The following is a 22,571-nucleotide window of genomic DNA, read 5'->3' as shown; positions in this document are numbered from 1 at the left end:
GGATACTTCATAAAGAGGTTAAAGTACCCTTTTTTATGTCAAAGAAAAATACCCTTTTTCTGACAACTTCATACTGGCTATCAAAATGGGTACAAGGAACCCATTTAATGGGTACTTTAATGTTAGCGTGAAGCTTATCGATTAGCTGTCAAACGAATCAAACCAAATGTCAAACCAAATGATCCCTACCAGAAAGCGATCTTGCTTGTGGCGGCCATTAGCACTCGTAAAAAGCTGGATATGCGAAAAACATAATGCTCGACGCCATTGAACAATGCACAGTGGGACGGATTGGGGTTTTAGGAGGAAAGATGGAACTCACGCCTTCAATTGTGATTTTACTTAAAAATGATGTTCTACAAAGTTGTTTCTATTATAAAAACAATTTTTTTGGTCGGAACGAAAATTAGGGTGGCCCTTTGTAAAAAAATATAACCATCAAAACTTTTTTATTTTAAGGAATATTGAAATAGTTTGTTCTACAAAGTTGAAGATCGGAAAATTTTAAGCTGATTTGACAAAAAAAGTTTTTTCCTATCTCAAAAATTGACCGTTTTAGAGCATTTTTCGCTATTGATGTAGGGTGGCCCTTCAAAAATAGGTTTTTGTGTGTTTTTTTAGATTTCTCAGCAAAGTTGTCTTCCCTTCATCTTTAGAGCCGATTGAGACGCATGTTTTGAGGTCTGTACAATTTTGTAGGTGATAGTTATAAACATTTTACATATAAAACAAACGTCAAAAGAGTTCAGCAATAAAAATAAGGAGAAAAGTCTTTTGAAAATAAATTCTAAATTTACCACACGGTTGAATTTCCCGGCATGGCTCCTCCCAAACATCCAAGTACTTCTGTTTTGGGATTTGTCAGGCTTTTTGGGAAACATTCTGATTGGAAGTTACGAATGCTTAATTGCTGCAAATCCGTTTACAAGTAATTTGTCCACCGTAGGAGATATATCGTTTCTGAAACGGTATATTACTAAAGTACGATTCCTGATTATGACGCTGACTTTCAAGCCTAGATTAAGGAGAATAACTAAATGCATTATTTGATCATGTTTAGATGTTTTGACTAATTAAGGCTATAATTTAGAGATAGTTAATTTGAGAGTTCTTTTAAAAATCTGTTATTAACGGTTATTAACTTATGAACCAGTCATATCGTTAGCAAACAGATCCACCGAAGAATAATACGATTTTTATTCACATTTTCAAGCTATCGTCATGTCAACACATTTTTTTTTCTTGTTTTCCCAGCTAAACCAACATATAGAAAATGTTTTTTTTTTTTGTTATTAAGAAGTCTTTAACTTTTCATCAGAAAAAATTGTATCAATATTCTTTTTTTGGCATTGGGTCCCCGCTGCAACAGATCATACTTCTCAGGTTATTGTTGTTAAGAGCACTTCCACAGTTTTTAACTGAGAGCTTTCTTTGACATTTTTGTCATGATGCATTCGTGTATCGTATGTATTAGTATCGATGATACTTTATGTCCAAGGAAGTAAATTAAATTTTCATTACAAATACACTCTTGTATCTATTTGTTTTCATTAGCTATATCTTTTTTTTTCGTTTCAATTAGCTCGAAAAGTGATGGGTAGCCAGTTTTGCTGAGAAACATGAAATAATAAAAATAAAACACAACAACCTATTTTTGATGGGCCACCCTACATCAATAGCGAAAAATGCTCTTAAACGGTCAATTTTTGAGATAGGAAAAAACTTTTTTTGTCAAATCAGCTTAAAATTTTCCGATCTTCAACTTTGTAGAACAAACTATTTCAATATTCCTTAAAATAAAAAAGTTTTGATGGTTATATTTTTTTACAAAGGGCCACCCTAATTTTCGTTCCGACCAAAAAAATTGTTTTTATAATAGAAACAACTTTGTAGAACATCATTTTTACGTAAAATCACAATTGAAGGCGTGAGTTCCATCTTTCCTCCTAAAACCCCAATCCGTCCCACTGTGCAATGTTGTATATGCGTAGGTGAAACTAATGTTTTAATAATGCAGATATAGGACTAAATATTAGTGCTCTCGATTGATTGGGCTTTACACTTCGATTTCTTCTAGAATTCTAAGCCTGTTATTTTCAAAATTCTAGAGATTCTCAATTTCTCCTAACGTTCCCTAAGGTCGAAAGACGGATTCTGCTTGAAGTCTAAGCGGATTTTCTTAAAAGTCTGAGCCTTTTTATCTCATGTGAAAAACATTCTCCGAAGCAGACAGAGGCAAAACCATAACTGCAATCTAGAGGCACTGGCAGTGCAACCAGACGGCAGGCAGCACCATAAAGGCATAACAAAACCAGCAACAAAGTTGCAAATCCTTCCCAGAGGAGCTTGCTTGGCTTCCTAGTTTCACCGAGCAAGGTCATTTCACCGAAACGAAACGACGACGACGGCAGACCGCCGGAGTCAACGACAAACAAATCCCATTCGCTAGCTGGAATCCGATGCCGAGCAGAGTGTAAAGTTTTGCAGACGGATTTTTTCTGGCAGTTATCAGAAAAGTTTTGTAAAAACCCTTTTTTCCGTTGCTTCTAGTACATGGAATTGGTAATCTGTTTGATGCGGTCGTTGGTCGCCCGTCGGTGACATTTTGTGACGACTGAAAACAAAATTGTCAACAGCCACCGACGACAGCGACGTGAAAATGCAATAAAAGTCGTCGCAGTACACTATGACATTTATTGCATACAATGACGGCCAGGGCTTTCTACTATGTTTTGCAGATCAGCAGCTTGCTTTGATGTGGTTTGTGTGGTTCCATGGTTGAAAATCGTCGATGAAGGGAATGCTTTTCGCTCGGTCGGAAAAGGTCGACATTGTGTAAATCCATAGACAAGAAGATGGGTGACACCTCTTTTCAAAGATTCCCTTTCATTCTTGCCATTTCAGATTACAATCGAAAGGGAGGAAAATCCCCATCCAAACCGACGAAATCGACCGTCGTCGACGACGACGTTGAAGCTAGATTTTTCGGAATTCGGTGTAAGAGAAACGTTCTCTCGTCGTTGATTGGAAATTCTGCCGCAGAAGAAAACAAAAGCGGCGACGGCGTGACGGTGAGCAACTGTCAAAGGTGCATTGTTTGCGGGAGTTTACGAATTAAGGGAGTGTGAGTTCTCATGTGGGGAAGTCATGTGAGGGTGTGAAGCCCATGGCTTGCTGCGTCCATTGAAGGAAAGCAGTGTTCTGTGAGTTCAAAGTTCATTAACCATTCAAGCAGAAGAAAAAGCGGTGAGTTGTGTTTTTGAGATCTCAGGTGTATGTTCGACAATGTTGGTGAGTGTAAAGCAGAAGATGAAAATGTCTGTCGAATCGTTCTGTTGATCTGTGATTCTGTCAAGAGGGTGTGAGGGAGTTCTGTTCGACGACAGCAGTCAGTGTTTAGATTTTGTGTTTTGTTTTTCTCTCCGAACCGAGGCGAGAAGAATTCAAATCGAATATAAACAACAACCGTTAGGGTGAATCGAGAAGCGCTTCCTGGCGTCTCTGCTGATTGGATTGATTGGATTGTTTTCGTCGCAGCATCAACCACAGGAGGTCACTGTTTGACGGTAAGTGTCATTTGCTTATGTTGGACAAGACAGTAGGCCGTAAATTTCCCGCCTATTAGCGATACAGATGGTGATATCGATTTCACACTCATTAAAGCAGGCCATAAAAATTCCCAGGAGTAAGAATGAAGGAAACCTGTTTTTCCGATTGCCTTGGACGCACATAGTTTGGGGAACAGGGGGTAATATGAGCCTGAGACGAGACTCGCGAAGACCGTCTTATTTTTCTGTGTTTGCTGAGTTTTTTCTTATTCCACTTTGTGTTTTTACCAATTATGCGCAAGCCGTTCAAACCCTCACATGAACCTCTCAGCAAAAAACGTTTGAGTTTGCATCACATCGAACCATAAATAGCCGTTTGAGTGAACTTTCATGCCAGCAAACGTAGCAGTCATTAGAAATAATTAATCTTCTGCTTAGATTTATCAGCAACTTTGGAAAAAACCGCTCCGCCGACCGAGGTTTTTAATAACAATTTACTTTGTACACAATACTTTTCACTTTTTCAGCCATAAAAACGGTGGGCTGCATTTGACGTTTCGTGAGAGGGGAATCTGGGCTGCATATTGACTGTTTAACGATAAACTTGCGACGACCGACACGCCCGCATTATTCATATAACGGTTGGCGTTAGAACTAAGTTGGAAGTGATGTTTTGGAGGTTATTTGGCAATTTGGAGGTTAAAATCACCTCCAAACACTAGCGATTTAGCGGTGGGATGTTGACGTTTGATCACGAATGACGTTGATATTTTTCCTCTTCGCGAGTCTCTCTCAGATATGAGCGTAAGGGGTAAAACGCGGCACCATCGATTTGGATAATCGACGTATTTTGGAACGAGCATTAGTTGCTGTTGTAGTGATTCTAAACATCTCGAAGAGGCTGAAAATGAATGTCTGTATCCAAATTGATGTTCTTCCTCAGAAACGCCCGCTATACCCACAGTTCCCCCACCTCTATCGACATCTAAGCAAGCGTTCCCCATTCATTCGCGTGCGTGTTTCAAAACACTCTCTTGTCGCATTGGATTTGGATTATGGCGGCCAATGCTAGTAGAGGTGCTAGAGGTAATGTCAGCGGGATATTTCTAGATCGTTACTTTCGGGTTCGCTTGCTGCGTTTCGCTTTGGGTCTTACGAAGTTTTCGAACGAAAAAAAAAGAGTTGTTCAGGGAGATGTTTTCAAAACACTGTCATACCAAATTTGCGCCTAGATCCGTTCGTTGGGAATAACGCAACCGTAATTTATGACACTTCTCCTGACGGTTACATGCATTCGGAGCAATGCTGTTAATAAAGGCATATCTGTCCCATGTGGATAGAGTAGGCATTGAGAAAATAGCACTCAAAGTTGGAAGTTTGTTTTCTCATACAAATGTACATCATTTTCTGGTACGTCCGAACATCCATATGGGACAGTTATGCTTTTACGGTAAGATTAGTCAGAATTGGTTTTGGTGACGCGGGGGACTTTGCCAGTTTCTAGCAGATTTATACGTTTTTAATTAGTTGGCGGATTAATGACCGGTAAAATTTGGATGCTGTGCTGTTGCTTTCATTTTCTGCGAACACATTGCGCCGGGCTGTTTAAACTTTATTGGCGTCATTAGTCAGTCACGGTGCAGTGAATTATCTGCGAAATTCGTTTTCACATGGCACTACATTGTTTTTGGTGCATGTTGTGTCTCTGAGGATTACAGCTAAATGAGCTGAATAACTCATAAAACAGACAGTTCTAGAGTTCTGAGAATAAGTCTTATGAAAAACATTAGCAGGATTCTCCAAACCAATATCTGATTGACTGACAGAATGAGCTTGATTCACTCAGAACTTGAAAGAGATTAACTCAGAATTCACTCAGAATCCTGAGCAGGATTCTCTCCGAATCCTGAGCAGGATTCTCTCCGAATCCTGAGCAGGATTCTCTCCGAATCCTGAGCAGGATTCTCTTAGAATCCTGTGCAGGATTTTCTCCGAATCCTGAGCAGGATTCACTCAGAAACCTGAGCAAGATTCACTCTGGATTCTGAGAGAATCCTGCCCAGGATTCTGAGTGAATCCTGCCCAGGATTCTGAGTGAATCCTGCCAAGGATTCTGAATGAATCCTGCTCAGGATTCTGAGAAAATCCTGCTCAGGATTCTGAGAGAATCCTGCTCAGGATTCTGAGAGAATCCTGCTCAGGATTCTGAGAGAATCCTGCTCAGGATTCTGGGAGAATCATGCTCAGGATTCTGAGAGAATCCTGCTCAGGATTCTGAGAGAATCCTGCTCAGGATTCTAAGAGAATGCTGCTTAGGATTCTGAGAAAATCCTGCTCAGGTTTTTGAGTGAATCCTACTCAGGATTCGGAGAGAATCCTGCTCAGGATTCTGATAGAATCCTGCTCAGGATTCTGAGAGAATCCTGCTCAGGATTCTGGGTGAATCCTGCTCAGGATTCTGGGTGAATCCTGCTCAGGATTCTGGGTGAATCCTGCTCAGGATTCTGGGTGAATCCTGCTCAGGATTCTGGGTGAATCCTGCTCAGGATTCGGAGAGAATCCTGCTCAGGATTCGGAGAGAATCCTGCTCAGGATTCGGAGAGAATCCTGCTCAGGATTCGGAGATAATCCTACTCAGGATACGGAGAGAATCCTGCTCAGGATTCTGAGATAATCCTGCTCAGGATTCGGAGATAATCCTGCTCAGGATTCGGAGAGAATCCTGCTCAGGTTTCGGAGAGAATCCTGCTCAGGATTCTAAGAGAATGCTGCTTAGGATTCTGAGAAAATCCTGCTCAGGTTTTTGAGTGAATCCTACTCAGGATTCGGAGAGAATCCTGCTCAGGATTCTGATAGAATCCTGCTCAGGATTCTGATAGAATCCTGCTCAGGATTCTGAGAGAATCCTGCTCAGGATTCTGAGAAAATCCTGCTCAGGATTCTGAGAAAATCCTGCTCAGGATTCTGAATAAACCCTTCTCAGGATTCGGAAAGAATCCTGCTCAGGATCCTGAAAAAATCCTGCTCAGGATTCTGAGAAAATCCTGCTCAGGATTCTGAGAGAATCCTGCTCAGGATTCGGAGAGAATCCTGCTCAGGATTCGGAGAGAATCCTGCTCAGGATTCGGAGAGAATCCTGCTCAGGATTCGGAGAGAATCCTGCTCAGGATTCGGAGAGAATCCTGCTCAGGATTCGGAGAGAATCCTGCTCAGGATTCGGAGAGAATCCTGCTCAGGATTCGGAGAGAATCCTGCTCAGGATTCGGAGAGAATCCTGCTCAGGATTCGGAGAGAATCCTGCTCAGGATTCGGAGAGAATCCTGCTCAGGATTCGGAGAGAATCCTGCTCAGGATTCGGAGAGAATCCTGCTCAGAATTCTGAGAGAATCCTGCTCAGAATTCTGAGAGAATCCTGCTCAGAATTCTGAGAGAATCCTGCTCAGAATTCTGAGAGAATCCTGCTCAGAATTCTGAGAGAATCTTGCTCAAGTGTCTGAGTGAATTCAGCTCAGGATTCTGAGAGAATCCTGCTCAGGATCCTGCACACGATTCTGAGAAAATCCTGTTGAGGATTCTGAGAGAATCCTGCTCATGATTCTGAGCGAATCCTGCTCAGGATGTTGATAGAATCCTGCTCAAGATTCTGAGAGAATCCTGCTCAGGATTCGGAGAGAATCCTGCTCAGGATTTGGAGAGAATCTTGCTCAGGATTCGGAGAGAATCCTGCTCAGAATTTTAAGATAATCCTGCTCAGGATGTTGTGTGAATCCTGCTCAGGTTTCTGAGTGAATCTTGCTCAGGTTTCTGAGTGAATTCAGCTCAGGATTTTGAGAAAATCCTGCTCCGGATTCTGAGAGAATCCTGCTCAGGATTCTGAGAGAATCCTGCTCAGGATTCGGAGAGAATCCTGCTTAGGTTTTTGAGTGAATCCTGCTCAGGATTTTGAGAGAATCCTGCTCAGGATTCGGAGAGAATCCTGCTCAGGATTCGGAGAGAATCCTGCTCAGGATTCGGAGAGAATCCTGCTCAGGTTTCTGAAAGAATCCTGCTCAGTGTCCTGAGAGAATCCTGCTTAGGTGTCTGAGTGAATCCTGCTCAGGATTTTGAGTGAATCCTGCTCAGGATGCTGAGAGAATCCTGCTCAAGATTCTGAGAGAATCCTGCTCAGGATTCTGAGAGAATTCTGCTCAGGATACTGAGAGAATCCTGCTCAGGATTCTGAGAGAATTCTGCTGAAGATCCTAAGAGAATCCTGCTCAGGATTCGGAGAGAATCCTGCTCAGGATTCGGAGAGAATCCTGCTCAGGATTCGGAGAGAATCCTGCTCAGGATTCGGAGAGAATCCTGCTCAGAATTCTGAGAGAATCTTGCTCAGAATTCTGAGAGAATCCTGCTCAGGTTCCTGAGAGAATCTTGCTCAAGTGTCTGAGTGAATTCAGCTCAGGATTCTGAGAGAATCCTGCTCAGGATCCTGCACACGATTCTGAGAAAATCCTGTTGAGGATTCTGAGAGAATCCTGCTCATGATTCTGAGCGAATCCTGCTCAGGATGTTGATAGAATCCTGCTCAAGATTCTGAGAGAATCCTGCTCAGGATTCTGAGAGAATCCTGCTCAGGATTTGGAGAGAATCCTGCTCAGGATTCGGAGAGAATCCTGCTCAGGATTCGGAGAGAATCCTGCTCAGGATTCGGAGAGAATCCTGCTCAGAATTTTAAGATAATCCTGCTCAGAATTTTAAGATAATCCTGCTCAGGATGTTGTGTGAATCCTGCTCAGGTTTCTGAGTGAATCTTGCTCAGGTTTCTGAGTGAATCCAGCTCTGGATTTTGAGAAAATCCTGCTCAGGATTCTGAGAGAATACTGCTCAGGATTCGGAGAGAATCCTGCTCAGGATTCTGGGAGAATCATGCTCAGGATTCTGAGAGAATCCTGCTCAGGATTCTGAGAGAATCCTGCTCAGGATTCTGGGTGAATCCTGCTCAGGATTCTGGGTGAATCCTGCTCAGGATTCTGGGTGAATCCTGCTCAGGATTCTGGGTGAATCCTGCTCAGGATTCTGGGTGAATCCTGCTCAGGATTCTGGGTGAATCCTGCTCAGGATTCTGGGTGAATCCTGCTCAGGATTCGGAGAGAATCCTGCTCAGGATTCGGAGAGAATCCTGCTCAGGATTCGGAGAGAATCCTGCTCAGGATTCGGAGATAATCCTACTCAGGATACGGAGAGAATCCTGCTCAGGATTCGGAGATAATCCTGCTCAGGATTCGGAGATAATCCTGCTCAGGATTCGGAGAGAATCCTGCTCAGGTTTCGGAGAGAATCCTGCTCAGGATTCTAAGAGAATGCTGCTTAGGATTCTGAGAAAATCCTGCTCAGGTTTTTGAGTGAATCCTACTCAGGATTCGGAGAGAATCCTGCTCAGGATTCTGATAGAATCCTGCTCAGGATTCTGAGAGAATCCTGCTCAGGATTCTGAGAAAATCCTGCTCAGGATTCTGAGAAAATCCTGCTCAGGATTCTGAATAAACCCTTCTCAGGATTCGGAAAGAATCCTGCTCAGGATCCTGAAAAAATCCTGCTCAGGATTCTGAGAAAATCCTGCTCAGGATTCTGAGAGAATCCTGCTCAGGATTCGGAGAGAATCCTGCTCAGGATTCGGAGAGAATCCTGCTCAGGATTCGGAGAGAATCCTGCTCAGGATTCGGAGAGAATCCTGCTCAGGATTCGGAGAGAATCCTGCTCAGGATTCGGAGAGAATCCTGCTGAGGATTCGGAGAGAATCCTGCTCAGGATTCGGAGAGAATCCTGCTCAGGATTCGGAGAGAATCCTGCTCAGGATTCGGAGAGAATCCTGCTCAGAATTCTGAGAGAATCCTGCTCAGAATTCTGAGAGAATCCTGCTCAGAATTCTGAGAGAATCTTGCTCAAGTGTCTGAGTGAATTCAGCTCAGGATTCTGAGAGAATCCTGCTCAGGATCCTGCACACGATTCTGAGAAAATCCTGTTGAGGATTCTGAGAGAATCCTGCTCATGATTCTGAGCGAATCCTGCTCAGGATGTTGATAGAATCCTGCTCAAGATTCTGAGAGAATCCTGCTCAGGATTCGGAGAGAATCCTGCTCAGGATTTGGAGAGAATCTTGCTCAGGATTCGGAGAGAATCCTGCTCAGAATTTTAAGATAATCCTGCTCAGGATGTTGTGTGAATCCTGCTCAGGTTTCTGAGTGAATCTTGCTCAGGTTTCTGAGTGAATTCAGCTCAGGATTTTGAGAAAATCCTGCTCCGGATTCTGAGAGAATCCTGCTCAGGATTCTGAGAGAATCCTGCTCAGGATTCGGAGAGAATCCTGCTTAGGTTTTTGAGTGAATCCTGCTCAGGATTTTGAGAGAATCCTGCTCAGGATTCGGAGAGAATCCTGCTCAGGTTTCTGAAAGAATCCTGCTCAGTGTCCTGAGAGAATCTTGCTTAGGTGTCTGAGTGAATCCTGCTCAGGATTTTGAGTGAATCCTGCTCAGGATGCTGAGAGAATCCTGCTCAAGATTCTGAGAGAATCCTGCTCAGGATTCTGAGAGAATTCTGCTCAGGATACTGAGAGAATCCTGCTCAGGATTCTGAGAGAATTCTGCTGAAGATCCTAAGAGAATCCTGCTCAGGATTCGGAGAGAATCCTGCTCAGGATTCGGAGAGAATCCTGCTCAGGATTCGGAGAGAATCCTGCTCAGGATTCGGAGAGAATCCTGCTCAGAATTCTGAGAGAATCTTGCTCAGAATTCTGAGAGAATCCTGCTCAGGTTCCTGAGAGAATCTTGCTCAAGTGTCTGAGTGAATTCAGCTCAGGATTCTGAGAGAATCCTGCTCAGGATCCTGCACACGATTCTGAGAAAATCCTGTTGAGGATTCTGAGAGAATCCTGCTCATGATTCTGAGCGAATCCTGCTCAGGATGTTGATAGAATCCTGCTCAAGATTCTGAGAGAATCCTGCTCAGGATTCTGAGAGAATCCTGCTCAGGATTCGGAGAGAATCCTGCTCAGGATTTGGAGAGAATCCTGCTCAGGATTCGGAGAGAATCCTGCTCAGGATTCGGAGAGAATCCTGCTCAGGATTCGGAGAGAATCCTGCTCAGAATTTTAAGATAATCCTGCTCAGAATTTTAAGATAATCCTGCTCAGGATGTTGTGTGAATCCTGCTCAGGTTTATGAGTGAATCTTGCTCAGGTTTCTGAGTGAATCCAGCTCTGGATTTTGAGAAAATCCTGCTCAGGATTCTGAGAGAATACTGCTCAGGATTCGGAGAGAATCCTGCTCAGGATGTTGATAGAAGCCTGCTCAGGATTCTGAGTGAATCCTGCTCACGATTCTGAGAGAATACTGCTCATGATTCTCAAGGAATCCTGTTCAGGATTCTGAGTGAATCCTGTTCAGGATTCTGAGTGAATCCTGCTTAGAATTCTGAGTGAATACCGCTGAAGATTCTGAGAGAATCCTTCTGAGAGAATCTTGCTGAAGATTCCGAGAGAATCTTTCTGAAGATTCCTGTTGAAGATTCTGAGAGAATCCTGCTGAGGATTCTGAGAGAATCTTGTTCAGGATTCTTAGAGAATCCTGCTCATGATTCTGAGTGAATCATGCTCAGGATGTTGATAGAATCCTGCTCAGGATTCTGAGAGAATTCTGCTCAGGGTTCTGAGAGAATTATGCTCAGGATTCTAAGATAATCCTGCTCAGGATTCTGAGTGAATTTTATTGACTATCAAGAATTCATGATTACTATGGTACCTGACAAGTCTTGAATAGCTGCCTAATGTTCTGAACGTAGACATTGCAACTCAAATTCGTAGAATGCCTACACTCCATTCCGATCGTTTGTTATTGTTCGATGATACCGCTTAATTAAACACGGACCGGCCGTTTCGAACACTCACAGTCAATACCCAGAAGCGATGAAGACACCACAACAGCATATCTGTCAGCAGCTTGCGCCGATACCTAGATATGCTATAGAGGGAAAGAAGCCATCTACTTCCAAACGAAAGTTTACACCGTTTGGTCCCTGGTTTTTTGTAAACAACCGTAATCGTAGTACCTACAGACAGATGCCCGATGCCCACGCGGCTGGATAAATATTTTCGTTCCAATAAAGTTCGGTTTGTTTTGAATCCATTCCGTGGCGCGCGATTGTTTACTGTCATCGGGCGACGGCAAAGACGATGACAAGAAGCTCGCGAGTTTTGAGTTCCAATGTCATTTCCAAACATCGTCGAGCAGGACGGAATGGGGTGATGTGCCTATTGCCGTCGTATTAAGCTTTGATCAGGGAGAATCTGCTGTTGTGGAGTGAATGTTGCTGATACAAACGGATGCCAAACAATTCTTTCTCAATACGGCTTTCGCGTTGCGAAAAAAGATTTATTTGAACCTCAATCTTCTATTAGAAATTATGAAATGAACTTATCACCTTTCGTCGCCTATTCTCGTCTTATTTTTTTTCAATACATGGGCATCCCCGTTCATTCCTGTAGCGCGACGAAATATATTGTCTTTGAAAATCCAGCAATTTTTTACATTTTTTGGGTTTTATCACTGGAAGAATTATCACAGCTGTCAAAAAATTTCTCTTGACAAATGAATGCATATTGATTTTGATACGACGGGAATGGGTACTTGCGACGAAGTAATCCTAAACCCTACGACGAAGTCGGTGCACCGTTATCGATCAATCGTCGGTCGCACCAGAAATGCGACCGAAGTTTCCGACGATGATGATCGAAGTGTGCGTGCGTGGGTTGCTTTGATAATTTTGGTTTGCCATGCGATGCCAACGAATGCGCCTGCTAAGATTGACGGATTTTCAGCGCTCCGGGTTTCGGAATGCTAATGATAATGACTCAGTCGAAGTCGGTGTCGGGCTTTATTTTCAGAGTTGGTCCAAAGACCGCCCACAAGTGATTAAATTTAATTTTTCGTCTTCGTACACCGTTTCGGGACTCTGGTCGGAAATTAAATATATATTCCAGCCGGTAGACGCTAGAGTTGCTTGAGCGTTCGCCCTTGAGGGAGAATTCTGAGCTTCCTCATGCGTGACCATAAGTAGATCCACAGACCAACAGACATAGCACTTTGTTTTGTTTTTCATCGTACAGTTGCATAGCACTCAATTCTAATCCTTGGTAGTGTGCCACCTCCCCACTCGCGGCGCTCGTATCGCTTTTGTTCGAGTTTGACGTTTGTCACTACCGTTTCCTAGTTTCCGTTAGTCGAAAATCAGTTTTCGTGTTTCTATATTTTAAATAACTGAGTGTTCTAACTGATAAGTCTGTTTGCCTGTGGTAGAGCTCCGTTTCGCTTTCGTCATGGCAAGATTTGCTCCGCTAAAAATGTAATGCACTTTTTTCCCTGCCAAAATGGAGAATGCTCTCACCACGAATCCGTGACCAATTAGTCCACCGAGACGCGGTAATTTATGCACTCACTGGCGAGGAAGCAGCAGCAGCAGCAGCAGCCGCATAAGTTTCCATGAAGAGGGAATGTAATTTTATTCAAGTTAAAAATAATTTCGCTTGCGAGGTTATGAACCGAATCCTCGTTTCCCCTAGGAAACTGGATCGATGGCGAAAGGAGGACGTGCGTCAACAGCATGCATCACGACTCGGCATGAATTTGCATACAACGGCCAAGTCCTTGCGACATTCTGTGGAAATTCCGTCGGATCACGCCACCGCGTCGTCGGAAGAATACCGCACATAACAATCAATGCCTACTATTCTTTCCATTCCACATCCAGTCGAACTGTCAAGCCGCCTTGGTCTTTGTGTGCGCATTCTTCGCAAACCATGCCGAAACAATTGAAATTATCAACAAAGAATTAATTCAGGAATTACTTCCTAATGAAGATGGTCTAGACCCGTATTGTAGCTCGCGAGTCGACTGATAGATCACGTCAGCGCGCAGCATTTGTCGGGTCGAGTCGGAGAGTGACGAAAGCCGGTGCTGTCGAACGACGACGTACGGAAACACGCAAGTTTGGTGTTTGTTTTCATGGCTACATTTTGCTGACACATCAAAAAGACCGAACACTGTCGACCGCTGCAGCGCAGGCAAACCTGCGCTTCTGTTTATCTATCAACAAATATGTGTGTCTTTCGTTAACGGCTTTTCCGAATGAAACAATAAAAGAGCAGGCCGTTGTCATTGTCGACTACGCTGCGGTCGTTTGTAAACTAAAGGGTGTCCCACATCAAACTGCATCACGAAAAAATGACGCTGCTGAAGGATACCCATTGTAATTTGTTTTGGGACACCCTTTAGCTACGCACAGAACGACTTCATCGAAGTCGGCGGTGACAGATTGCCGCATTAAACCGAAGACTAATCATCAAAGATGGCGTGATGATTGGTTTTGGTCTATGGCAACCACCGCGAAGTAGTTGACCGACGACGACGACGACCGGCCGCTCTTGATGATGACCATTCGGCGGCACCTTCGCAGCGTACTCTGGTTGATGGCCGGATTCGGAAGTGTGCGCCCGGCGGTTACGTGAGGTGAATGCGAAGCATTCCTGATGAGGTGCTGCGGTTTACTTATTGCAAAAAGGCCGTGCGATGTGGTTCGGGCAGATCGTCGTCGTAGAAATCGTAGATCTTCATCGTCGATAAGCTAAATTTATTTGCGCACTAATACCACCCTTACTAATGGTGTTAATCGGAAGTGCAGCACTGTGCGGAACGAAATGCAATAAAATTTTATTGTTCTGATTTTTGTAATGGAATATTCACCAACAACGAATTTATGTTGTACTGAATGAAATCGGCGACATCCCGAGCAAAGTCGGATAACCGGATGATATCAAATTGATAACAACATTTATTATCGCTGTTATCATGTTGATATTCTGTTATCAATGATAACTGAATGATAACAAAATTTGTTATCATTGTATCCGTGACAGACATGTTCGATAACAGGTTGATAACAAAATATGTTATCACACATCTTTTTCAGCCATTTAGCTGCACAGACTGTAACTTAACACTAGACAACGAACAAGTATGCTCCAATGGTACAGCCGAGAAACATTCCTCACGAAAAGTTTCAATGGCTGCAGCGGGAATCGAACCCACACCCTATGACACGATATGTTCATTGCCTGACGACACTAATCGCACGGCCACGAAGCCCACAAAACCGTTTGTTATTAAACAAAGTTGATTTTTCGTCATACGAAATTTTGTAAATTTATTCGAAGCATAATTTTAATCGAAAACACTCATCTCTTAGAATTTTTCCTTGAATTATGACCATAAAATTCAAAAACATATGATGATGCAAATTCAGTTATCAATTTGAACTCAATGATAACATAATTTGCTATTAATTTGTTATTCGACGAACAAATTTGAGTTCTCATTTTTGTTATGTTGGCTGTTAATTCAGCCAAGGTGATAACAAAGTCAGTTATCAAATGATGATAACCAGGTAACAAGATTTGTTATCATTTTGCTATTCAACTTTGCTCGGGATGTTTGTAAGACATGCTGTTAACTCCATTATTGTCAATCCAGTTTAAAACTCAACTGAGTTTGGTAAAAGCTCGATATTGAGTTATAGAACTATTATAATATTTGTCTAAAGATGGTTTTCATGTTTTCCTGAAGGTGCCTTGAACCGCAGTAGAAGGGGAATCTCTTGGGGAATCTTTCGAGGTAAAATTTCAGCACTTATTCCAGTGATTCCTTCAAAATTGCATTGACGATTACATTTGCAGGAATCAAGGTAAATAAGTAAGTGGAAAGAAATATGGTCTTTACTCTCGAAAACGTATTATTATTAATGGAGAAACGCGAATAACAAATGAAAATGGCCTATTTTAATATTGAAATAATATGTTTTGCATTGAACTCGATATAATTTGAAAAAAGATACTTCTAGAGAAATTATTCATATAATTATCATGGCTTAGAATCATTTCAAGATGCTTACTGTATCATCAGAACGTATTTATTTTGACAAAAAAATCAAAATTTTGAAAATCGACTAGAAGTTGTTCTTAAAAAAACTTTTTTAATAAAAATTTCTCCATCATGAAACTTTGTCCCAAACATCTGTTTACTATCAAGATTCTATGGTGAAAATTTAAAAAATATTAAAAATAGGGTTTTTGTGTAAATTAAAATTTAAGTTTAATTTTTGATTTTTTTTTATGAAAATCAATAAAATATTTTTTCAGTGTATATTTTTTTCTTATAGTCCAAACGGTTCACTACAACTTCTCCATAGAACATTTTTCTCTAAAATCAACAGTTTCGGAGTTAGATTTTTTTCAAATAAGTTGCATGCAAAAATTTATAGGCTATTTTCACAAGTTACACTGGAGTCAAAATGATCAATTTTTGTATGAAAAACACTTATTCTACCATACCAAAAACATGTGCAAAATTTAATCCAAATCGAAGACCATCCAGCACGGTTTTTATTTTTTTCGACTCATTCTGGGTGGAATTCGTCTATTCAATATTAGAGTAAAGTGGGGCAAAAGTTCGAGTGGGGTAAGAGTTTCTTTTTAAGATTCCAAAATCAATTCACAACAAAACTTATAAATGCCATGTTGGTTCGAATGCTATTTAAGTAGGAGACTTTCACTCTAAATATCATAGAAATCGGTTGAGATTTGGAAAAGTTATGGCTAATTGTTGTTTTTTGACGTGAATATTGTAATTTTTGGTCAAACATTCGTTTCACGGAACCAAATAAAGATGAAATCTTGTTCAATATTCTATGTAAGGCCGTTTCTTGGCCTACCATAAGGATGCTTTGAGGTGTTTAAGTTTCTGCATAAATGCTTGGAAACAATTGTTGGCCCATAGTGGGGCAGCCTCGTCAAAACTGTCTTAGGATCACCAAGCAAGAATTTTTACAACAAATTCTTCAGAGAGTTCAGCAACAGTATTTCCAACTTTGGCTCTGATGTTCTTAACAAAGATTTACTTTAGATTCGGTTTCAACAAATCTGTCAGAAAATCACTTAAATTCTTCACGGATTACGCAACTACATATCTATTACGGCTTAAACCAGCCGACGGTGTTTTGAAAAAAAAAAACCTGAAGGTCGTAGACACATAAGTCAATTTGGACAAATTGAGATGTAAAATTGTGAAAATAATAGAATCGTTCTGGTGGGCTTCGAACTCACGACTCCCAATACGCTGAACTAGGCACGTTTCTTCAAGGATTGTTTGAAAAATTCACAAAAAAATAGCTAGGATTTCCTGCAAAACAACATTCAAGGAGCTATTCTAAAAATTCTTGATAATATCCCACAAGCTTTTCATTAGCAACTAAAAAGGATTCAATTAGGAAAACATTCTAAGCGATTTCTCAGACAAGTTCAACAATTTTGCCGAACAAACTTGTGTCGACATATTTACCCATTTTTAATTATAACAGCCTGCTGTGCGGATCTTCTGCTGACCAGTGTATCAAGTCCAAGGAGACGGCATCGATGCTCGTACGGAGGCAAGTTCACCGGATCACGCCAGGGCAGAAAGCGAAGTGCACGCCTTATAAATTGCTTTTGGACAACTTCAATTCTGTTTATCCAAGTCAACTGATATGGGCACCAGGCAACAACATTGGATTCCAACAGTGATCGTACAAGTGCGCAGTATAGTGAACAGAGGCACAGAGGATCTTTGAATTCGTCGCAGATTTTAAAGATAAATCCTAACTGTCGATTAGCTCTGGAAATAATGTCTTCAAAATGGATGCGAAAAGTGAGAACAGTATCCAAAATAACGCCCAAGTCCCGTGCGTGGTCAATATGCTCCAAGTTACGATTGCCGATGGTATAATTGTAGATCATGGGCTTAATTTGCGATGAAATGATATAACACTGCACTTGTGTAAACTCAAGGTAAGCTTGTTGATTGAGCTCCACACAACGAAGATATTTAACAATTCTTGTAATCTAATGCAATCGTCGAAACGTGTATTCTGTAGGTAGTACACGAGACAAATCGTTGATGAAGAGCGAGAATAGTAAGGGTCCGAGATTGCTTCCTTGTGTTGTGGTACGCCAGATAAATTGTTGAATGCAACTGATTTTTCAGAGCCAATCATTGCACGTAGTTTCCGATTTGTTAAGTACGATTTAAGCCAGCAAATAGTACTGAAAGATACGCCAAGCAGCTCGAGTCGCTACAACAAGATGTTGTGATCTACACGATCGAATGCAGATTTGAAATCAGTATGTACCACATTTGTTTGTAGCCCATCGTCCATGTTCCGTATACAATGTGAAGCGAAAATCACCAGGTTTGTAGAAACAGATCTCTTTGGGTAGAATCCATGTTGGCTGGTACAAATATAATCTTTACTGGCAGCGAATAACATATCATAAACCACGATTTCGAAGACTTTTGAGCTGGCACATAGGGATGTAATTCCACGGTAATCATTGGCGTAGGAACAGGGGGGCCAGGGGGGCCTGGCCCCCTCCAGAATCATCCAGACCCCCCCTTCCAGAATTTTTGATGATAATAAAAAAAAACACAACAAATTAACACGTAGCAGAATCTTCTGAATCAATGTAACTACTGAAGAGATTTTTGTCAATAACAAGAGTCATCCCAACTAACATTTAGTGCAAATGTGAACATTCTCTAGGCCCTCTTAATACGGCTTTATGCTGAGTAAAGGCGCTGTACATACGAACAAAAGCTTCTATGCGATCATTTTACCAACAAATCTGGCGAATCTACTCAGCTACTTTTAAGCTGTGTTGGCAGCTCTTATTCATACTGATCATTGCTCTATCTCGACAGTTATACGACAAGTAGCTGTGTACATCTTTGGAAGGCGCTTTCTCAACCATTCCGCAACTTTTGAATAATTTTTCATACAGCTTCGCTGTATTATCGATTAAATATTATTTTCAAGCTGTTTCACAGCTTCCGGAATTCATATCATAAGTATCTGAATTTAATGTTCCCAACGTTACCTGCCACCGCTTGGAATCGAACTCACGATCTCTGCATCCACAAGTCTCGACGCTGTCCTTGTTGCCACCACAGTCTATATCGAAAGACTGAGAAAACACACCATTTTGTTCTACATCGAAAACGGTTCACACAATATTTTATAATGATCGTAAAAGAGCTACACTTACACCACTTCATCAGGCTGTAAAAGAGTGCGAAACGTCAAACGCAATGTTTACATCCAACAAGCTGAGTAGATGCGCCACAAATTGTTGTTTTACAGCTTACTGCTGTATGCTCGTTGTATAACTGACGACAAAGCGCTTCTTAATTATATATTGAGCACCATAACAAATCATATTGTATAGAAGCAGCCGGAATAATGATGGCGAGTTTTATTCCACATCATTAGGTTGCTATCTATTACGGTGTTGAGTTACAGCTTAGTGAAAGCAGCAAAAGCGATAACTGACGAAATTTATTCAGCTAAGATTTGTAGCTGCAAAACGTTTGCGTTACAGCTGTATTAACGCTAATCGTTCTATTTTTGACAGCTTTCATTTTTTGCTGCGTTCGCTGCTTCAATTCAACTGTTATACAGCACAAAGCAAATAATCTTGGCTTATAGCGCTAAAATTGTTAGTTGGGATGGTTATTGACAAAAATCTCTTCAGTAGTTACGTTTTCTTATGTTGAACAACTGAAGTGAGGAAACCTCGCTTGTCTCTCATAGCAGCAGCGTGGTGGTTCTGACTTCGGTGAATCGCGCAACAACCAATAGCTTAACCGTTGCTGTCGATCGAATGGTTACTGTTAGAAATAACTTTTTGTTGTATGCGATAAACGCAATTTTTCGACAATAAAAGCGTCAATATCCTGGAAATTCGATTCCCAAAATTCGTTCCAAATCCAATTAATACTGTTTCAGCATAAAACAGCATGTTCTCTGCATTCTGATTTATTATGTTTTTGGAGGATACCCTGCTCGAGGTGTCCGGTAATGAGAATTCACTAAAGAAATCCATACATTAACTCCAACTCGTATAGTGTCTGCTAAAAATAATTGAAAAATATAGACAGAATTTCTAAAGGAATTTCTAAGACACTTACTTACTTTTGCTGGCTCTACGTCCTTGAAAACATGACCTGCGCCACAATGTTACGTCAACTAACTCGGTCCATGGCTGCTATCCTCCAATTTCTCGATCGCCCCACACTTCCAAGATCCTGCTCCACTTGGTCAAACCACCTAGCTCGTTGCGCTCCCCTTCGTCTTGTACCGGTCGGATTTGAGTTGAACACCATTTTTGCGGAATTGTTGTCCGGCATTCTCACAACGTGTCCCGCCCATCGTACCCTTCCAGCTTTGGCGACTTTCGTGATACTGGGTTCACCGTAGAGTTGCGCAAGCTCGTGGTTCATTCTTCTCCTCCATACGCCGTTCTCACATACTCCGCCGAAGATCGTCCTAAGCACACGTCGTTCAAAAACTCCTAGCGCTTGCAGGTCCTCTTCGAGCATTGCCCACGTCTCATGCCCGTAGAGGACTACCGGTCTTATTAGCGTCTTGTACATGGTATACTTAGTACGGAAGTGAAGTTTACCAGACCGCAAGGTCTTGTGGAGTCCGTAGTAAGCACGACTTCCGGCAATGATACGTCTTCGAATTTCTCTGCTGCAGTTGTTATCCGACATTATTAATGATCCGAGGTAGACAATTTCGTCCACCACCTCGAACTCATCCCCGTCGATCATCACGCGTCTGCCAATGCGAGCTCTATCGCGCTCGGTTCCTCCAGGCAGCAGATATTTCGTCTTCGACGTACAGTGAGAGGCAAAATAAAGTGCCCACCTTACCAGTTTTCGAATTTCTCTCATTGATTTGGTTCAAATTAAAGTTAACACACCTAAATCTTTTGTGATATTTTATTTTTGATGTTCTTTTTAAGTTGCACTTACGAAATTTTGATAAAAAAAAGAATTTTACTTAAAGAAAAAGAAAATCAATTTGTATTGAAAAAAAAGTAGTGACAAAAATAAGTGCCCACTTCCTTCTTGGCCCCAGAAAAGATGATTTAAGAAAAATAAAAAGCAATTTAATAGTTAATGTGTCCTCCTTTGGCCTTAAGGACTTGCTGGAGGCTCTTCGGCATGCTTTTCACCAGGTTTTGTAGGTGTTGTGGATCTAGTTCTTCCCAGGCGCGCTCCAAGGCTTCAAAATAATTATTTTTGTTGGTAACACCAGTTTTTTCAACCCTGGCATCGAGAATCGCCCACAAATTCTCGATGGGGTTGAGGTCTGGGCTTTGTGGAGGCCATTCCAGCGGTTTAATCCGACAAGACCGGAAAAAAGACTTGGTCTTCTTTCCAGTATGCTTCGGGTCGTTGTTCTAGAGAAATATGAATTTCTCTTCAAGGCCCGTCTGGATCAGCGAAACCTCCAGATTTTCCAGCAAGATGTTAATGTAGGAATCTGCCATCATTATTCCGTCGATTTTCACGAGGTTTTCTACTCCACTCCATGAAAAACACCCCCAGACCATCACATTTCCTCCTCCATGCTTCACCGTTCCTTGGATGTGGTGCTCTGCATCACACACGAGCCCGCCGCTCTCGGTTAGACAGCTCGAGCTTCAGGAGCGCCACATCCAAGGAACGGTGACGCATGGAAGTGTGATGTGATGAAATGTGATGGTCTGGGGGTGTTTTTCATGGAGTGGAGTAGGAAGCGTCGTGAAAATCGACGGAATAATGACGGCAGATTCCTACATTAACATCTTGCTGGAAAATCTGGAGGTTTCGCTGATCCAGACGGGCCTTGAAGAGAAATTCATATTTCTCTAGAACAACGACCCGAAGCATACTGGAAAGAAGACCAAGTCTTTCTTCCGGTCTTGTCGGATTAAACCGCTGGAATGGCCTCCACAAAGCCCAGACCTCAACCCCATCGAGAATTTGTGGGCGATTCTCGATGCTAGGGTTGAAAAAACTGGTGTTACCAACAAAAATAATTATTTTGAAGCCTTGGAGCGCGCCTGGGAAGAACTAGATCCACAACACCTACAAAACCTGGTGAAAAGCATGCCGAAGAGCCTCCAGCAAGTCCTTAAGGCCAAAGGAGGACACATTAACTATTAAATTGCTTTTTATTTTTCTTAAATCATCTTTTCTGGGGCCAAGAAGGAAGTGGGCACTTATTTTTGTCACTACTTTTTTTTCAATACAAATTGATTTTCTTTTTCTTTAAGTAAAATTCTTTTTTTAATCAAAATTTCGTAAGTGCAACTTTAAAAGAACATCAAAAATAAAATATCACAAAAGATTTAGGTGTGTTAACTTTAATTTGAACCAAATCAATGAGAGAAATTCGAAAACTGGTAAGGTGGGCACTTTATTTTGCCTCTCACTGTATTTACCTTCAATACAACCCGATCTGCTTCACGTTTCAGCCTGGTATACTGTTCAGAAACCACCTGGAACGTTCTTCCGACAATGTCCACGTCGTCAGCAAAGCAGATGAACTGGCTGGATTTATTGAAGATAGTGCCCCGCATGTTGAAGCCCGCCCGTTTCATAACACCTTCTAGCGCAATATTGAACAGGAGGCAGGAATGACCATCGCCTTGTCGAAGTCCTTTGCGTGTTTCAAACGGGTCCGATAATGCACCCGATATCTTCACACAGCACTGTACACTATCCATCGTTGCTTTGATCAGTCTAATCAGTTTCCCGGGAAAACCATTCTCGTCCATAATCTTCCATAGCTCTTCGCAGTCGATGGTATCATAGTCCGCTTTGAAATCGATGAATAGGTGGTGCGTAGGGGCTTGATATTCGCGACACTTTTGGAGGATCTGCCGCAACATAAAGATTTGGTCTGTTGTCGATCGCCCGTCCACAAAACCGGCTTGATAACTTCCCACAAATCAGCTTGCCAGTGGCGATAGACGGCGGAAGATGATCTGGGAAAGCACTTTATAGGTTGCATTAAGAATGATGATCGCTCGATAGTTCTCACATTCTAACTTGTCACCATTTTTGTATATTG

The 22,571-nt window shown here is 41.9% G+C and overlaps 1 protein-coding gene across 4 annotated transcripts in view; it reads left to right on the top strand.

Annotated features, from left to right (window-relative positions):
* The window catches only part of LOC5571379 (Ca(2+)/calmodulin-responsive adenylate cyclase), a 199,874-nt gene that overhangs the window by 24,562 nt on the left and 152,741 nt on the right, over window positions 1–22,571 (top strand). For all 4 annotated transcript variants that reach the window (XM_021857395.1, XM_021857386.1, XM_021857381.1 and 1 more), the window contains exon 2: window positions 2,905–3,566. The gene's annotated coding sequence lies outside the window, so the exon portion shown is untranslated. The remainder of the gene's footprint in view (window positions 1–2,904; window positions 3,567–22,571) is intronic.

Source organism: Aedes aegypti, chromosome 1, assembly GCF_002204515.2.
Source record: "Aedes aegypti strain LVP_AGWG chromosome 1, AaegL5.0 Primary Assembly, whole genome shotgun sequence".
NCBI classification, from domain to species: domain Eukaryota; kingdom Metazoa; phylum Arthropoda; class Insecta; order Diptera; family Culicidae; genus Aedes; species Aedes aegypti.
The sequence above is the reverse complement of the archived record's forward strand: the minus strand, read 5'-3'. Positions and strand labels throughout refer to the sequence as shown.